At 48.0% G+C, this 18194-nt stretch overlaps 1 protein-coding gene across 1 annotated transcript in view; it reads left to right on the top strand.

The window, feature by feature from the left end:
- The window catches only part of LOC106580770 (pleckstrin homology domain-containing family G member 1), an 86869-nt gene that overhangs the window by 8168 nt on the left and 60507 nt on the right, over positions 1-18194 (top strand). The window lies entirely within an intron of this gene.

Raw genomic sequence — 18194 nt, 5'->3', positions numbered from 1 at the left:
CTGCTTTTTCTCTCCTCTTTCTCCTCTCCTGTTTCTCCCCTCCTCTCTGCTTTTTCTCTTTCTCTCTTTCTCCTCACTCTCCCCTTTCTCCTCTTTCCCTCTTTCTCCTCTCCTCTTTCTCCTCCCCTCTTTCTCCTCTCCTCTTTCTCCTCGTTCTCCTTTCCTCGTTCTCCTCTCCTTCTCCTTTTTCTCCTCTCCTCATTCTCCTCTCTTCTTTTTCATCTCTTCTTTTTCCTCTTCTCTTTCTCCTCTCCTCTTTCTCCACTTCTCCTCTTTCTCCTCCCCTCTCTCCTCTCATTTTCTCTGATTTCTCCTCTCCTCTTTCTCCTCTCCTCTTTCTCCTCCCCTTTTTCTCCTCTCCTCTTTCCACTCGTTCTCCTCTCTTCTTTCTCCTCTCCTCTCCTTCTTTTTCTCCTCTCCTCATTATCCTCTCTTCTTTTTCCTCTCTTCTTTCTCCTCTCTTCTTTCTCCTCTTCTCCTCTTCTCCTCCCCTCTTTCTCCTCTCCTCTTTCTCCTCTATCTCCTCTTTCTCCTTTCCGCTCATTTGTATGCTCTCCTCTTTCTCCCGTCCTCTCCTCTCCTTCTCTCTTCTCCTTTTCTCCTCTCCTCTTTCTCCTCTCCTCATTCTCCTCTCTTCTTTTTCATCTCTTCTTTTTCCCCTTCTTTCTCCTCTCCTCTTTCTCCACTCCCCCTCTCCTCTTTCTCCTCTCTTCTTACTCCTCTCCTCTTACTCCTCTCCTCTTTCTCCTCTATTCTTTCTCCTCTTTCTCCTCTCCTCTAATTCCTCTCCTCTTTCTCCTCTCCCCTTCTCTCATCTTTCTCCTCACTCTCCCCTTTCTCCTCTTTCCCTCTTTCTCCTCTCCTCTTTCTCCTCCCCTCTTTCTCCTCTCCTCTTTCTCCTCGTTCTCCTTTCCTCGTTCTCCTCTCCTCTCCTTCTCCTTTTTCTCCTCTCCTCGTTCTCCTCTCTTCTTTCTCTTCTCTTCTTTTTCCTCTTCGCTTTCTCTTTCTCCTCTCTTCTCTTTCTCCTCTCCTCTTTCTCCTCCTCTCCTCTTTCTCCTTCCCTTTTTCTCCTCTCCTCTTTCTCCTCGTTCTCCTCTCTTCTTTCTCCTCTCCTCTCCTACTTTTTCTCCTCTCCTCATTATCCTCTCTTCTTTTTCCTCCCTTCTTTCTCCTCTCTTCTTTCTCCTCTCTTCTTTCTCCTCTTCTCCTCCCCTCTTTATCCTCTCCTCTCCTTTTTCTTCTCTCCTCTTTCTCCTTTCCTCTATCTCCCCCCTCCCCTCTTTCTGCTCTTTCTCCTCTCCTCTTTCTCATCTCCTCTCCTTTTCTCCTCTTCTCTTTCTCCTCTTTTCCTCTTTCTCCTCTTTCTCCTCTTTCTCCTCTCCCCTTCTCTCCTTTTTCTCATCTTTCTCCTCTCCTCTTCTCTTTTTCCACTTCTCCTCTTTCTCCTCCCCTTTCTCCTCTCCTCTTTCTCCTTTCCTCTCATTTTTCTCCTCTCCTCTTTCTCCTGTCCTCTCCTTTTTCTCCTCTCCTCTTTCTCCTCTCCTGTTTCTCCCCTCCTCTCCTCTTTCTTCTCTCCTCTCCCCTTTCTCCTCTTCTCCTCTTTTTTCTCTTACTCCTCTCCTCTTTCCCCTCTCCTCTCTCCGTTCTCCTTTTCTTTCTCCTCTCCTCTTTCACCTCTCGTCTTTCCTCTCTCTTCTTACTCCTCTCCTCTTTCTCCTCTAGTCTTTCTCCTCTTTCTCCTCTCGTCTTACTCCTCTCCTCTTTCTCCTCTCCCCTTCTCTCATCTTTCTCATCATTCTCCCTTTTCTCCTCTTTCCCTCTTTCTCCTCTCCTCTTTCTCCTCTCCTCTTTCTCCTTGTTCTCCTCTCGTCTTTCTGCCCTCCTTCTCCTTTTCTCCTTTCCTCGTTCTCCTCTCTTCTTTCTCTTCTCTTCTTTTTCCTCTACGCTTTCTCTTTCTCCTCTCTTCTCTTTCTCCTCTCCTCTTTCTCTTCTCCCCTTCTGTCCTCTTTCTCCTCTCATCTTTCTCTTCTTTCTCCTCTCCTCTTTCTCCTCTTTCTCCTCTTTCTCCTTTCCTCTATTTCCCCTCTTCCCTCTTTCTCCTCACTTCTTTCTCCTTTCCTCTCATATTTCTCCTCTCCTCTTTCTCCTTTCCTCTCCACTCCACTCCATTTCTCCTCTCCTCTTTCTCCTCTCCTGTTTCTCCCCTCCTCTCCTCTTTTTCTCTCCTCTCCCCTTTCTCCTCTTCTCCTTTTTCTCCTCTCCTCTTTCTCCACCCCTCTTTCCCCTGTCATCTCTACCTTCTCCTCTTCTTTCTCCTCTCCTCTTTCTCCTCTCGTCTTTCCTCTCTCCTCTTACTCCTCTCCTCTTACTCCTCTCCTCTTTTTCCTCTTTCTCCTCTCCCCTTTCTCCTTTCTCCTCTTCTCCTCTTTCTGGTCTCCTCTTTCCCCTCTCCTGTTTCTCTCTCCTCTCCTCTTTTTCTCTCTTCTCCCCTTTCTCCTCTTCTCCTCTTTCTCCTCTCCTCTTTCCCCTCTCATCTCTCCCTCCTCTTCTTTCTCCTCTCCTCTTTCTCCTCTTGTCTTTTCTCTCTCCTCTTATTCCTCTCCTCTTACTCCGCTCCTCTTTTTCCTCTCCTCTTTCTCCTATCCTCTTACTCCTCTTTCCCCTCTCCTCTTTCTACTCTTTCTCATTTCCTATTTCTCCTCTTTCTCATTTCCTATTTCTCCTCTTTCTCCACTTCTCCTCTTCATCCTCTCCTCTTTCTGCTCTCCTCTTCCTCCTCTCCTCTTACCACTCTCCTCTTTCTCCTCTCCCCTTTCTCCACTTTCTTTCCACATTTTCTCCTCTTTCTCCTCTTTCTCCTTTCCTCTCTCTCCCCTCCTGCCTCTTTTTCCTCTCCTCTTTCTCCTTTCCTCTCATTTTTCTCATCTCCTCTTTCTCCTTTCCTCTCCTCTCCCTTTCTCCTCTCCTCTTTCTCCTCTCCTGTTTCTCCCCTCCTCTCCTCTTTTTTCTCCTCTCCCCTTTCTCCTCTTCTCCTCTTTCGCCTCTTCTCTTTCTCCTCTCCTCTTTCCCCTCTCATCTCTCCCTTCTCCTCTTCTTTCTCCTCTCCTCTTTCTCCTCCCCTCTTTCCCCTCTCCTCTTTCTCCTCATTCTCCTCTCATCTTTCTCCTCTCTTCTCTTTCTCCTCTCCTCTTTCTCTTCCCCTCTTTCTCCTCTCATCTTTGTCTTCTTTCTCCTCTCCCATTTCTTCACTTTCTCCCCTCTTCTTTCTTCTCTTTCTCCTCTCCTCTATCGCCCCTCCTCCCCTCTTTCTCCTCTCCTCTTTCTCCTCTCCTCTCATTTGTATCCTCTCCTCTTTCTCCTGTCCTCCCCTCTCCTTTTTCTCCTCTCCTCTCCTCTCCCCTTTTCTCTTCTCCTCTTTCTCCACTCATTTTCTCCTCTCCTCTTTACCCTCTCCTCTTTCTCCTCTCCTCTCTTTTTCTTCTCTCCTCTTTCCCCTTTCCTCTATCTCCCCTCCTCCCCTCTTTCTGCTCTTTCTCTTTCTCCTCTCCTCTTTCTCATCTCCTCTCCTTTTTCTCCTCTCCTCTTTCTCCTCTCCTTTTTCTCCTCTCCTCTTTCTCCTTTCCTCTCCACTCCACTCCATTTCTCCTCTCCTCTTTCTCTTCTCCTGTTTCTCCCCTCCTCTCCTCTTTTGCTCTCCTCTCCCCTTTCTCCTCTTCTCCTTTTTCTCCTCTCCTCTTTCTCCACCCCTCTTTCCCCTGTCATCTCTACCTTCTCCTCTTCTTTCTCCTCTCCTCTTTCTCCTCTCGTCTTTCCTCTCTCCTCTTACTCCTCTCCTCTTACTCCTCTCCTCTTTTTCCTCTTTCTCCTCTCCCCTTTCTCCTTTCTCCTCTTCTCCTCTTTCTCGTCTCCTCTTTCCCCTCTCCTGTTTCTCCCCTCCTCTCCTCTTTTTCTCTCTTCTCCCCTTTCTCCTCTTCTCCTCTTTCTCCTCTCCGCTTTCCCCTCTCATCTCTCCCTCCTCCTCTTCTTTCTCCTCTCCTCTTTCTCCTCTTGTCTTTTCTCTCTCCTCTTAATCCTCTCCTCTTACTCCGCTCCTCTTTTTCCTCTCCTCTTTCTCCTATCCTCTTACTCCTCTTTCCCCTCTCCTCTTTCTACTCTTTCTCATTTCCTATTTCTCCTCTTTCTCCACTTCTCCTCTTCCTCCTCTCCTCTTTCTGCTCTCCTCTTCCTCCTCTCCTCTTACCCCTCTCCTCTTTCTCCTCTCCCCTTTCTCCACTTCTCCTCTTTCTCCTCTCCCCTTTCTCCACTTTCTTTCCACATTTTCTCCTCTTTCTCCTCTTTCTCCTTTCCTCTCTCTCCCCTCCTGCCTCTTTTTCCTCTCCTCTTTCTCCTTTCCTCTCATTTTTCTCATCTCCTCTTTCTCCTTTTCCTCTCCTCTCCCTTTCTCCTCTCCTCTTTCTCCTCTCCTGTTTCTCCCCTCCTCTCCTCTTTTTTCTCCTCTCCCCTTTCTCCTCTTCTCCTCTTTCGCCTCTTCTCTTTCTCCTCTCCTCTTTCCCCTCTCATCTCTCCCTTCTCCTCTTCTTTCTCCTCTCCTCTTTCTCCTCCCCTCTTTCCCCTCTCCTCTTTCTCCTCATTCTCCTCTCATCTTTCTCCTCTCTTCTCTTTCTCCTCTCCTCTTTCTCTTCCCCTCTTTCTCCTCTCATCTTTGTCTTCTTTCTCCTCTCCCATTTCTTCACTTTCTCCCCTCTTCTTTCTTCTCTTTCTCCTCTCCTCTATCGCCCCTCCTCCCCTCTTTCTCCTCTCCTCTTTCTACTCTCCTCTCATTTGTATCCTCTCCTCTTTCTCCTGTCCTCTCCTCTCCTTTTTCTCCTCTCCTCTCCTCTCCCCTTTTCTCTTCTCCTCTTTCTCCACTCATTTTCTCCTCTCCTCTTTACCCTCTCCTCTTTCTCCTCTCCTCTCTTTTTCTTCTCTCCTCTTTCCCCTTTCCTCTATCTCCCCTCCTCCCCTCTTTCTGCTCTTTCTCTTTCTCCTCTCCTCTTTCTCATCTCCTCTCCTTTTTCTCCTCTCCTCTTTCTCCTCTCCTTTTTCTCCTCTCCTCTTTCTCCTTTCCTCTCCACTCCACTCCATTTCTCCTCTCCTCTTTCTCCTCTCCTGTTTCTCCCCTCCTCTCCTCTTTTTCTCTCCTCTCCCCTTTCTCCTCTTCTCCTTTTTCTCCTCTCCTCTTTCTCCACCCCTCTTTCCCCTGTCATCTCTACCTTCTCCTCTTCTTTCTCCTCTCCTCTTTCTCCTCTCGTCTTTCCTCTCTCCTCTTACTCCTCTCCTCTTACTCCTCTCCTCTTCTCCTCTTTCTCGTCTCCTCTTTCCCCTCTCCTGTTTCTCCCCTCCTCTCCTCTTTTTCTCTCTTCTCCCCTTTCTCCTCTTCTCCTCTTTCTCCTCTCCTCTTTCCCCTCTCATCTCTCCCTCCTCCTCTTCTTTCTCCTCTCCTCTTTCTCCTCCCCTCTTTCCCCTCTCCTCTTTCTCCTCGTTCTCCTCTCATCTTTCTCCTCTCTTCTCTTTCTCCTCTCCTCTTTCTCTTCCCCTCTTTCTCCTCTCATCTTTGTCTTCTTTCTCCTCTCCCATTTCCTCACTTTCTCCCCTCTTCTTTCTTCTCTTTCTCCTCTCCTCTATCGCCCCTCCTCCCCTCTTTCTCCTCCCCTCTTTCTCCTCTCCTCTTTCTCCTCTCCTCTCATTTGTATCCTCTCCTCTTTCTCCTGTCCTCTCCTCTCCTTTTTCTCCTCTCCTCTCCTCTCCCCTTTTCTCTTCTCCTCTTTCTCCACTCATTTTCTGCTCTCCTCTTTACCCTCTCCTCTTTCTCCTCTCCTCTCTTTTTCTTCTCTCCTCTTTCCCCTTTCCTCTATCTCCCCTCCTCCCCTCTTTCTGCTCTTTCTCTTTCTCCTCTCCTCTTTCTCATCTCCTCTCCTTTTTCTCCTCTCTTCTTTCTCCTGTTCTCTCCTCTCCTTTTTCTCCTCTCCTCTTTCTCCTCTCCTCTCCTTTTTCTCCTCTCCTCTTTCTCCACCCCTCTTTCCCCTGTCATCTCTACCTTCTCCTCTTCTTTCTCCTCTCCTCTTACTCCTCTCCTCTTTTTCCTCTTTCTCCTCTCCCCTTTCTCCTTTCTCCTCTTCTCCTCTTTCTCGTCTCCTCTTTCCCCTCTCCTGTTTCTCCCCTCCTCTCCTCTTTTTCTCTCTTCTCCCCTTTCTCCTCTTCTCCTCTTTCTCCTCTCCTCTTTCCCCTCTCATCTCTCCCTCCTCCTCTTCTTTCTCCTCTCCTCTTTCTCCTCTTGTCTTTTCTCTCTCCTCTTATTCCTCTCCTCTTACTCCGCTCCTCTTTTTCCTCTCCTCTTTCTCCTATCCTCTTAGTCCTCTTTCCCCTCTCCTCTTTCTACTCCTTCTCATTTCCTATTTCTCCTCTTTCTCCACTTCTCCTCTTCCTCCTCTCCTCTTTCTGCTCTCCTCTTCCTCCTCTCCTCTTACCCCTCTCCTCTTTCTCCTCTCCCCTTTCTCCACTTCTCCTCTTTCTCCTCTCCTCTTTCCACATTTTCTCCTCTTTCTCCTCTTTCTCCTTTCCTCTCTCTCCCCTCCTGCCTCTTTTTCCTCTCCTCTTTCTCCTTTCCTCTCATTTTTCTCATCTCCTCTTTCTCCTTTCCTCTCCTCTCCCTTTCTCCTCTCCTCTTTCTCCTCTCCTGTTTCTCCCCTCCTCTCCTCTTTTTTCTCCTCTCCCCTTTCTCCTCTTCTCCTCTTTCTCCTCTTCTCTTTCTCCTCTCCTCTTTCCCCTCTCATCTCTCCCTTCTCCTCTTCTTTCTCCTCTCCTCTTTCTCCTCCCCTCTTTCCCCTCTCCTCTTTCTCCTCGTTCTCCTCTCATCTTTCTCCTCTCTTCTCTTTCTCCTCTCCTCTTTCTCTTCCCCTCTTTCTCCTCTCATCTTTGTCTTCTTTCTCCTCTCCCATTTCTTCACTTTCTCCCCTCTTCTTTCTTCTCTTTCTCCTCTCCTCTATCGCCCTCCTCCCCTCTTTCTCCTCTCCTCTTTCTCCTCTCCTCTCATTTGTATCCTCTCCTCTTTCTCCTGTCCTCTCCTCTCCTTTTTCTCCTCTCCTCTCCTCTCCCCCTTTCTCTTCTCCTCTTTCTCCACTCATTTTCTCCTCTCCTCTTTACCCTCTCCTCTTTCTCCTCTCCTCTCTTTTTCTTCTCTCCTCTTTCCCCTTTCCTCTATCTCCCCTCCTCCCCTCTTTCTGCTCTTTCTCTTTCTCCTCTCCTCTTTCTCATCTCCTCTCCTTTTTCTCCTCTCTTCTTTCTCCTGTTCTCTGCTCTCCTTTTTCTCCTCTCCTCTTTCTCCTCTCCTCTCCTTTTTCTCCTCTCCTCTTTCTCCACCCCTCTTTCCCCTGTCATCTCTACCTTCTCCTCTTCTTTCTCCTCTCCTCTTACTCCTCTCCTCTTTTTCCTCTTTCTCCTCTCCCCTTTCTCCTTTCTCCTCTTCTCCTCTTTCTCGTCTCCTCTTTCCCCTCTCCTGTTTCTCCCCTCCTCTCCTCTTTTTCTCTCTTCTCCCCTTTCTCCTCTTCTCCTCTTTCTCCTCTCCTCTTTCCCCTCTCATCTCTCCCTCCTCCTCTTCTTTCTCCTCTCCTCTTTCTCCTCTTGTCTTTTCTCTCTCCTCTTATTCCTCTCCTCTTACTCCGCTCCTCTTTTTCCTCTCCTCTTTCTCCTATCCTCTTAGTCCTCTTTCCCCTCTCCTCTTTCTACTCCTTCTCATTTCCTATTTCTCCTCTTTCTCCACTTCTCCTCTTCCTCCTCTCCTCTTTCTGCTCTCCTCTTCCTCCTCTCCTCTTACCCCTCTCCTCTTTCTCCTCTCCCCTTTCTCCACTTCTCCTCTTTCTCCTCTCCTCTTTCCACATTTTCTCCTCTTTCTCCTCTTTCTCCTTTCCTCTCTCTCCCCTCCTGCCTCTTTTTCCTCTCCTCTTTCTCCTTTCCTCTCATTTTTCTCATCTCCTCTTTCTCCTTTCCTCTCCTCTCCCTTTCTCCTCTCCTCTTTCTCCTCTCCTGTTTCTCCCCTCCTCTCCTCTTTTTTCTCCTCTCCCCTTTCTCCTCTTCTCCTCTTTCTCCTCTTCTCTTTCTCCTCTCCTCTTTCCCCTCTCATCTCTCCCTTCTCCTCTTCTTTCTCCTCTCCTCTTTCTCCTCCCCTCTTTCCCCTCTCCTCTTTCTCCTCGTTCTCCTCTCATCTTTCTCCTCTCTTCTCTTTCTCCTCTCCTCTTTCTCTTCCCCTCTTTCTCCTCTCATCTTTGTCTTCTTTCTCCTCTCCCATTTCTTCACTTTCTCCCCTCTTCTTTCTTCTCTTTCTCCTCTCCTCTATCGCCCTCCTCCCCTCTTTCTCCTCTCCTCTTTCTCCTCTCCTCTCATTTGTATCCTCTCCTCTTTCTCCTGTCCTCTCCTCTCCTTTTTCTCCTCTCCTCTCCTCTCCCCCTTTCTCTTCTCCTCTTTCTCCACTCATTTTCTCCTCTCCTCTTTACCCTCTCCTCTTTCTCCTCTCCTCTCTTTTTCTTCTCTCCTCTTTCCCCTTTCCTCTATCTCCCCTCCTCCCCTCTTTCTGCTCTTTCTCTTTCTCCTCTCCTCTTTCTCATCTCCTCTCCTTTTTCTCCTCTCTTCTTTCTCCTGTTCTCTGCTCTCCTTTTTCTCCTCTCCTCTTTCTCCTCTCCTTTTTCTCCTCTCCTCTTTCTCCTCTCCTCTCCTTTTTATTCTCTCCTCTTTCTCCTCTCCCCTTCTCTCCTTTTTCTCCTCTTTCTCCTCTCCTCTTCTCTTTTTCCACTTCTCCTCTTTCTCCTCTCCTCTTTCTCCTCTCATTTTTCTCTTATTTCTCCTCTTTTCTTTCTCCACGTTCTCCTCTCCTCTCTTATTCTCCTTTCCTCTATCTCCCCTCCTCCTGCTTTCTCCTCTCCTCTTTCTCTTCTCCTCTTTCTCTTTTCCTGTCATTTTTCTCCTCTCCTCTTTCTCCTGTCCTCTCCTTTTTCTCCTCTCCTCTTTCTCCTCTCCTCTTTCTCCCCTCCTCCCCTCTTTCTGCTCTTTCTCTTTCTCCTCTCCTCTTTCTCATCTCCTCTCCTTTTTCTCCTCTCTTCTTTCTCCTGTTCTCTCCTCTCCTTTTTCTCCTCTCCTCTTTCTCCTCTCCTTTTTCTCCTCTCCTCTTTCTCCTCTCCTCTCCTTTTTATTCTCTCCTCTTTCTCCTCTCCTCTACCTTCTCTCCTAATTCTCCTCTCCTCTTTCTGCTATTCTCCTCTTTCTCCTCTCCTCTTCTCTTTTTCCACTTCTCCTCTTTCTCCTCTCCTCTTTCTCCTCTCATTTTTCTCTTATTTCTCCACTTTTCTTTCTCCACGTTCTCCTCCCCTCTCTTATTCTCCTTTCCTCTATCTCCCCTCCTCCTGCTTTCTCCTCTCCTGCTTTCTCTTCTCCTCTTTCTCTTTTCCTGTCATTTGTATCCTCTCCTCTTTCTCCTGTCCTCTCCTTTTTCTCCTCTCCTCTTCTCCTCTCCTGTTTCTCCCCTCCTCTCCTCTTTCTTCTCTCCTCTCCCCATTCTCCTCTTGTCCTCTTTTTCCTCTTACTCCTCTCCTCTTTCTCCTCTCCTCTTTCTCCTGTGTTCTTACTCCTCTCCTTTTTTCCTCTAGTCTTTCTCCTCTTTCTCCTCTCCTTTTACTCGTCTCCTCTTTCTCCTCTCCCCTTCTCTCATCTTTCTCCTCACTCTCCCCTTTCTCCTCTTTCCCTCTTTCTCCTCTCCTCTTTCTCCTCTCCTCTTTCTCCTTTCCTCTCCACTCCATTTCTCCTCTCCTCTTTCTCCTCTCCTGTTTCTCCCCTCCTCTCCTCTTTTTCTCTCCTCTCCCCTTTCTCCTCTTCTCCTCTTTCTCCTCTTTCCCCTCTCATCTCTCCCTTCTCCTCTTCTTTCTCCTCTCCTCTTTCTCCTCTCGTCTTTCCTCTCTCCTCTTGCTCCTCTCCTCTTACTCCTCTCCTCTTTCTCCTCTCCTCTTTCTCCTATCCTCTTACTCCTCTCCTCTTTCACCTCTCTTCTTTCTACTCTTTCTCCTTTCCTCTTTCTCCTCTTTCTCCACTTCTCCTCTCCTCTTTCTCCTGTCCTCTACCTCCTCTCCTCTTTCTCCTCCTCCTCTCCTCTTTCTACTCTCCTCTTTCTCATCTTTCTCCTCTCATCTTACTCCACTTCTCCTCTTTCTCCTCTCCTCTTTCTCCTCCCCTCTTTCTCCTCTCCTCTTCTCTTTTTCCACTTCTCCTCTTTCTCCTCCCCTTTCTCCTCTCCTCTTTCTCCTTTCCTCTCATTTTTCTCCTCTCCTCTTTCTCCTGTCCTCTCTTTTTTCTCCTCTCCTCTTTCTCATCTCCTGTTTCTCCCCTCCTCACCTCTTCTCTCCTCTCCCCTTTTTCCTCTTCTCCTCTTTTCTCTTTCTCCTCTCCTCTTTCCCCTCTCCTCTCTCCGTTCTCCTTTTCTTTCTCCTCTCCTCTTTCACCTCTCGTCTTTCCTCTCTCTTCTTACTCCTCTCCTCTTTCTCCTCTAGTCTTTCTCCTCTTTCTCCTCTCGTCTTACTCCTCTCCTCTTTCTCCTCTCCCCTTCTCTCATCTTTCTCATCATTCTCCCTTTTCTCCTCTTTCCCTCTTTCTCCTCTCCTCTTTCTCCTCCCCTCTTTCTCCTCTCCTCTTTCTCCTTGTTCTCCTCTCGTCTTTCTGCCCTCCTTCTCCTTTTCTCCTTTCCTCGTTCTCCTCTCTTCTTTCTCTTCTCTTCTTTTTCCTCTACGCTTTCTCTTTCTCCTCTCTTCTCTTTCTCCTCTCCTCTTTCTCTTCTTCCCTTCTCTCCTTTTTCTCCTCTCATCTTTCTCTTCTTTCTCCTCTCCTCTTTCTCCTCTTTCTCCTTTCCTCTATTTCCCCTCTTCCCTCTTTCTCCTCACCTCTTTCTCCTTTCCTCTCATATTTCTCCTCTCCTCTTTCTCCTTTCCTCTCCACTCCACTCCATTTCTCCTCTCCTCTTTCTCCTCTCCTGTTTCTCCCCTCCTCTCCTCTTTTTCTCTCCTCTCCCCTTTCTCCTCTTCTCCTTTTTCTCCTCTCCTCTTTCTCCACCCCTCTTTCCCCTGTCATCTCTACCTTCTCCTCTTCTTTCTCCTCTCCTCTTACTCCTCTCCTCTTTTTCCTCTTTCTCCTCTCCCCTTTCTCCTTTCTCCTCTTCTCCTCTTTCTCGTCTCCTCTTTCCCCTCTCCTGTTTCTCCCCTCCTCTCCTCTTTTTCTCTCTTCTCCCCTTTCTCCTCTTCTCCTCTTTCTCCTCTCCTCTTTCCCCTCTCATCTCTCCCTCCTCCTCTTCTTTCTCCTCTCCTCTTTCTCCTCTTGTCTTTTCTCTCTCCTCTTCCCCTCTCCTCTTTCTACTCTTTCTCATTTCCTATTTCTCCTCTTTCTCCACTTCTCCTCTTCCTCCTCTCCTCTTTCTGCTCTCCTCTTCCTCCTCTCCTCTTACCCCTCTCCTCTTTCTCCTCTCCCCTTTCTCCACTTCTCCTCTTTCTCCTCTCCTCTTTCCACATTTTCTCGTCTTTCTCCTCTTTCTCCTTTCCTCTCTCTCCCCTCCTGCCTCTTTTTCCTCTCCTCTTTCTCCTTTCCTCTCATTTTTCTCATCTCCTCTTTCTCCTTTCCTCTCCTCTCCATTTCTCCTCTCCTCTTTCTCCTCTCCTGTTTCTCCCCTCCTCTCCTCTTTTTCTCTCCTCTCCCCTTTCTCCTCTTCTCCTTTTTCTCCTCTCCTCTTTCTCCACCCCTCTTTCCCCTGTCATCTCTACCTTCTCCTCTTCTTTCTCCTCTCCTCTTTCTCCTCTCGTCTTTCCTCTCTCCTCTTACTCCTCTCCTCTTACTCCTCTCCTCTTTTTCCTCTTTCTCCTCTCCCCTTTCTCCTTTCTCCTCTTCTCCTCTTTCTCGTCTCCTCTTTCCCCTCTCCTGTTTCTCCCCTCCTCTCCTCTTTTTCTCTCTTCTCCCCTTTCTCCTCTTCTCCTCTTTCTCCTCTCCTCTTTCCCCTCTCATCTCTCCCTCCTCCTCTTCTTTCTCCTCTCCTCTTTCTCCTCCCTTCTTTCCCCTCTCCTCTTTCTCCTCGTTCTCCTCTCATCTTTCTCCTCTCTTCTCTTTCTCCTCTCCTCTTTCTCTTCCCCTCTTTCTCCTCTCATCTTTGTCTTCTTTCTCCTCTCCCATTTCTTCACTTTCTCCCCTCTTCTTTCTTCTCTTTCTCCTCTCCTCTATCGCCCCTCCTCCCCTCTTTCTCCTCTCCTCTTTCTCCTCTCCTCTCATTTGTATCCTCTCCTCTTTCTCCTGTCCTCTCCTCTCCTTTTTCTCCTCTCCTCTCCTCTCCCCTTTTCTCTTCTCCTCTTTCTCCACTCATTTTCTGCTCTCCTCTTTACCCTCTCCTCTTTCTCCTCTCCTCTCTTTTTCTTCTCTCCTCTTTCCCCTTTCCTCTATCTCCCCTCCTCCCCTCTTTCTGCTCTTTCTCTTTCTCCTCTCCTCTTTCTCATCTCCTCTCCTTTTTCTCCTCTCCTCTTTCTCCTCTCCTTTTTCTCCTCTCCTCTTTCTCCTCTCCTCTCCTTTTTATTCTCTCCTCTTTCTCCTCTCCTCTACCTTCTCTCCTAATTCTCCTCTCCTCTTTCTGCTATTCTCCTCTTTCTCCTCTTTCTCCTCTTTCTCCTCTCCCCTTCTCTCCTTTTTCTCCTCTTTCTCCTCTCCTCTTCTCTTTTTCCACTTCTCGTCTTTCTCCTCTCCTCTTTCTCCTCTCATTTTTCTCTTATTTCTCCCCTTTTCTTTCTCCACGTTCTCCTCCCCTCTCTTATTCTCCTTTCCTCTATCTCCCCTCCTCCTGCTTTCTCCTCTCCTCTTTCTCTTCTCCTCTTTCTCTTTTCCTGTCATTTGTATCCTCTCCTCTTTCTCCTGTCCTCTCCTCTCCTTTTTCTCCTCTCCTCTCCTCTCCCATTTTCTCTTCTCCTCTTTCTCCACTCATTTTCTCCTCTCCTCTTTACCCTCTCCTCTTTCTCCTCTCCTCTCTTTTTCTTCTCTCCTCTTTCTCCTTTCCTCTATCTCCCCTCCTCCCCTCTTTCTGCTCTTTCTCTTTCTCCTCTCCTCTTTCTCATCTCCTCTCCTTTTTCTCCTCTCTTCTTTCTCCTGTTCTCTCCTCTCCTTTTTCTCCTCTCCTCTTTCTCCTCTCCTTTTTCTCCTCTCCTCTTTTTCCTCTCCTCTCCTTTTTATTCTCTCCTCTTTCTCCTCTCCTCTACCTTCTCTCCTAATTCTCCTCTCCTCTTTCTGCTATTCTCCTCTTTCTCCTCTTTCTCCTCTTTCTCCTCTCCCCTTCTCTCCTTTTTCTCCTCTTTCTCCTCTCCTCTTCTCTTTTTCCACTTCTCGTCTTTCTCCTCTCCTCTTTCTCCTCTCATTTTTCTCTTATTTCTCCTCTTTTCTTTCTCCACGTTCTCCTCTCCTCTCTTATCCTCCTGCTTTCTCCTCTCCTGCTTTCTCTTCTCCTCTTTCTCTTTTCCTGTCATTTTTCTCCTCTCCTCTTTCTCCTGTCCTCTCCTTTTTCTCCTCTCCTCTTTCTCCTCTCCTGTTTCTCCCCTCCTCTCCTCTTTCTTCTCTCCTCTCCCCGTTCTCCTCTTGTCCTCTTTTTCCTCTTACTCCTCTCCTCTTTCTCCTCTCCTCTTTCTCCTGTCTTCTTACTCCTCTCCTCTTTCTCCTCTAGTCTTTCTCCTCTTTCTCCTCTCCTCTTACTCGTCTCCTCTTTCTCCTCTCCCCTTCTCTCATCTTTCTCCTCACTCTCCCCTTTCTCCTCTTTCCCTCTTTCTCCTCTCCTCTTTCTCCTCTTTCTCCTCTCGTCTTTCTCCTCTCCTCTCCTTCTCCTTTTTCTCCTCTCCTCGTTCTCCTCTCTTCTTTCTCTTCTCTTCTTTTTCCTCTACACTTTCTCTTTCTCCTCTCTTCTCTTTCTCCTCTCCTCTTTCTCCTCTTTCTCCTCTCCCCTTCTCTCCTCTTTCTCCTCTTATATTTCTCTTCTTTCTCCTCTCCTCTTTCTCCTCTTTCTCCACTTTCTCCTCTCCTCTTTCTCCTCTCCTCTTTTCCCACTTTCTCCTCTCCTCTTTCTCCTCTTTCTCTTCTTTCTCCTCTTTCTCCTTTCCTCTATCTCCCCTCTTCCCTCTTTCTCCTCTCCTCTTTCTCCTCTCCTCTTTCTCCTTTCCTCTCCACTCCATTTCTCCTCTCCTGTTTCTCCCCTCCTCTCCTCTTTTTCTCTCCTCTCCCCTTTCTCCTCTTCTCCTCTTTCTCCTCTTTCCCCTCTCATCTCTCCCTTCTCCTCTTCTTTCTCCTCTCCTCTTTCTCCTCTCATCTTTCCTCTCTCCTCTTGCTCCTCTCCTCTTACTCCTCTCCTCTTTCTCCTATCCTCTTACTCCTCTCCTCTTTCACCTCTCTTCTTTCTACTCTTTCTCCTTTCCTCTTTCTCCTCTTTCTCCACTTCTCCTCTCCTCTTTCTCCTGTCCTCTACCTCCTCTCCTCTTTCTCCTCCTCCTCTCCTCTTTCTACTTTCCTCTTTCTCATCTTTCTCCTCTCATCTTACTCCACTTCTCCTCTTTCTCCTCTCCTCTTCTCCTCTCGTCTTTCCCCTCCCCCTTTCTCCTCTCCTCTTTCTCCTCTCCTCTTTCTCCTCCCCTCTTTCTCCTCTCCTCTTCTCTTTTTCCACTTCTCCTCTTTCTCCTCCCCTTTCTCCTCTCCTCTTTCTCCTTTCCTCTCATTTTTCTCCTCTCCTCTTTCTCCTGTCCTCTCCTTTTTCTCCTCTCCTCTTTCTCATCTCCTGTTTCTCCCCTCCTCACCTCTTTCTTCTCTCCTCTCCCCTTTCTCCTCTTCTCCTCTTTTTTCTCTTTCTCCTCTCCTCTTTCCCCTCTCCTCTCTCCGTTCTCCTTTTCTTTCTCCTCTCCTCTTTCACCTCTCGTCTTTCCTCTCTCTTCTTACTCCTCTCCTCTTTCTCCTCTAGTCTTTCTCCTCTTTCTCCTCTCCTCTTACTCCTCTCCTCTTTCTCCTCTCCCCTTCTCTCATCTTTCTCATCATTCTCCCTTTTCTCCTCTTTCCCTCTTTCTCCTCTCCTCTTTCTCCTCTCCTCTTTCTCCTTGTTCTCCTCTCGTCTTTCTGCCCTCCTTCTCCTTTTCTCCTTTCCTCGTTCTCCTCTCTTCTTACTCTTCTCTTCTTTTTCCTCTACGCTTTCTCTTTCTCCTCTCTTCTCTTTCTCGTCTCCTCTTTCTCTTCTCCCCTTCTCTCCTCTTTCTCCTCTCCTCTTTCTCCTCTTTCTCCTTTCCTCTATTTCCCCTCTTCCCTCTTTCTCCTCACCTCTTTCTCCTTTCCTCTCATATTTCTCCTCTCCTCTTTCTCCTTTCCTCTCCACTCCACTCCATTTCTCCTCTCCTCTTTCTCCTCTCCTGTTTCTCCCCTCCTCTCCTCTTTTTCTCTCCTCTCCCCTTTCTCCTCTCCTCTTTCTCCACCCCTCTTTCCCCTGTCATCTCTACCTTCTCCTCTTCTTTCTCCTCTCCTCTTTCTCCTCTCGTCTTTCCTCTCTCCTCTTACTCCTCTCCTCTTACTCCTCTCCTCTTTTTCCTCTTTCTCCTCTCCCCTTTCTCCTTTCTCCTCTTCTCCTCTTTCTCGTCTCCTCTTTCCCCTCTCCTGTTTCTCCCCTCCTCTCCTCTTTTTCTCTCTTCTCCCCTTTCTCCTCTTCTCCTCTTTCTCCTCTCCTCTTTCCCCTCTCATCTCTCCCTCCTCCTCTTCTTTCTCCTCTCCTCTTTCTCCTCTTGTCTTTTCTCTCTCCTCTTATTCCTCTCCTCTTACTCCGCTCCTCTTTTTCCTCTCCTCTTTCTCCTATCCTCTTACTCCTCTTTCCCCTCTCCTCTTTCTACTCTTTCTCATTTCCTATTTCTCCTCTTTCTCCACTTCTCCTCTTCCTCCTCTCCTCTTTCTGCTCTCCTCTTCCTCCTCTCCTCTTACCCCTCTCCTCTTTCTCCTCTCCCCTTTCTCCACTTCTCCTCTTTCTCCTCTCCTCTTTCCACATTTTCTCCTCTTTCTCCTCTTTCTCCTTTCCTCTCTCTCCCCTCCTGCCTCTTTTTCCTCTCCTCTTTCTCCTTTCCTCTCATTTTTCTCATCTCCTCTTTCTCCTTTCCTCTCCTCTCCCTTTCTCCTCTCCTCTTTCTCCTCTCCTGTTTCTCCCCTCCTCTCCTCTTTTTTCTCCTCTCCCCTTTCTCCTCTTCTCCTCTTTCTCCTCTTCTCTTTCTCCTCTCCTCTTTCCCCTCTCATCTCTCCCTTCTCCTCTTCTTTCTCCTCTCCTCTTTCTCCTCCCCTCTTTCCCCTCTCCTCTTTCTCCTCGTTCTCCTCTCATCTTTCTCCTCTCTTCTCTTTCTCCTCTCCTCTTTCTCTTCCCCTCTTTCTCCTCTCATCTTTGTCTTCTTTCTCCTCTCCCATTTCTTCACTTTCTCCCCTCTTCTTTCTTCTCTTTCTCCTCTCCTCTATCGCCCTCCTCCCCTCTTTCTCCTCTCCTCTTTCTCCTCTCCTCTCATTTGTATCCTCTCCTCTTTCTCCTGTCCTCTCCTCTCCTTTTTCTCCTCTCCTCTCCTCTCCCCTTTTCTCTTCTCCTCTTTCTCCACTCATTTTCTGCTCTCCTCTTTACCCTCTCCTCTTTCTCCTCTCCTCTCTTTTTCTTCTCTCCTCTTTCCCCTTTCCTCTATCTCCCCTCCTCCCCTCTTTCTGCTCTTTCTCTTTCTCCTCTCCTCTTTCTCATCTCCTCTCCTTTTTCTCCTCTCTTCTTTCTCCTGTTCTCTCCTCTCCTTTTTCTCCTCTCCTCTTTCTCCTCTCCTTTTTCTCCTCTCCTCTTTTTCCTCTCCTCTCCTTTTTATTCTCTCCTCTTTCTCCTCTCCTCTACCTTCTCTCCTAATTCTCCTCTCCTCTTTCTGCTATTCTCCTCTTTCTCCTCTTTCTCCTCTTTCTCCTCTCCCCTTCTCTCCTTTTTCTCCTCTTTCTCCTCTCCTCTTCTCTTTTTCCACTTCTCGTCTTTCTCCTCTCCTCTTTCTCCTCTCATTTTTCTCTTATTTCTCCACTTTTCTTTCTCCACGTTCTCCTCCCCTCTCTTATTCTCCTTTCCTCTATCTCCCCTCCTCCTGCTTTCTCCTCTCCTGCTTTCTCTTCTCCTCTTTCTCTTTTCCTGTCATTTGTATCCTCTCCTCTTTCTCCTGTCCTCTCCTTTTTCTCCTCTCCTCTTCTCCTCTCCTGTTTCTCCCCTCCTCTCCTCTTTCTTCTCTCCTCTCCCCATTCTCCTCTTGTCCTCTTTTTCCTCTTACTCCTCTCCTCTTTCTCCTCTCCTCTTTCTCCTGTGTTCTTACTCCTCTCCTTTTTTTCCTCTAGTCTTTCTCCTCTTTCTCCTCTCCTTTTACTCGTCTCCTCTTTCTCCTCTCCCCTTCTCTCATCTTTCTCCTCACTCTCCCCTTTCTCCTCTTTCCCTCTTTCTCCTCTCCTCTTTCTCCTCTCCTCTTTCTCCTTTCCTCTCCACTCCATTTCTCCTCTCCTCTTTCTCCTCTCCTGTTTCTCCCCTCCTCTCCTCTTTTTCTCTCCTCTCCCCTTTCTCCTCTTCTCCTCTTTCTCCTCTTTCCCCTCTCATCTCTCCCTTCTCCTCTTCTTTCTCCTCTCCTCTTTCTCCTCTCGTCTTTCCTCTCTCCTCTTGCTCCTCTCCTCTTACTCCTCTCCTCTTTCTCCTCTCCTCTTTCTCCTATCCTCTTACTCCTCTCCTCTTTCACCTCTCTTCTTTCTACTCTTTCTCCTTTCCTCTTTCTCCTCTTTCTCCACTTCTCCTCTCCTCTTTCTCCTGTCCTCTACCTCCTCTCCTCTTTCTCCTCCTCCTCTCCTCTTTCTACTCTCCTCTTTCTCATCTTTCTCCTCTCATCTTACTCCACTTCTCCTCTTTCTCCTCTCCTCTTTCTCCTCCCCTCTTTCTCCTCTCCTCTTCTCTTTTTCCACTTCTCCTCTTTCTCCTCCCCTTTCTCCTCTCCTCTTTCTCCTTTCCTCTCATTTTTCTCCTCTCCTCTTTCTCCTGTCCTCTCTTTTTTCTCCTCTCCTCTTTCTCATCTCCTGTTTCTCCCCTCCTCACCTCTTTCTCTCTCCTCTCC

This window comes from Salmo salar, chromosome 20 (assembly GCF_965601325.2).
Source record: "Salmo salar chromosome 20, fSalSal1, whole genome shotgun sequence".
Lineage (NCBI taxonomy): Eukaryota > Metazoa > Chordata > Actinopteri > Salmoniformes > Salmonidae > Salmo > Salmo salar.
Note: the sequence above shows the minus strand (reverse complement) of the source record. Positions and strands in the feature narration are given on the sequence as shown.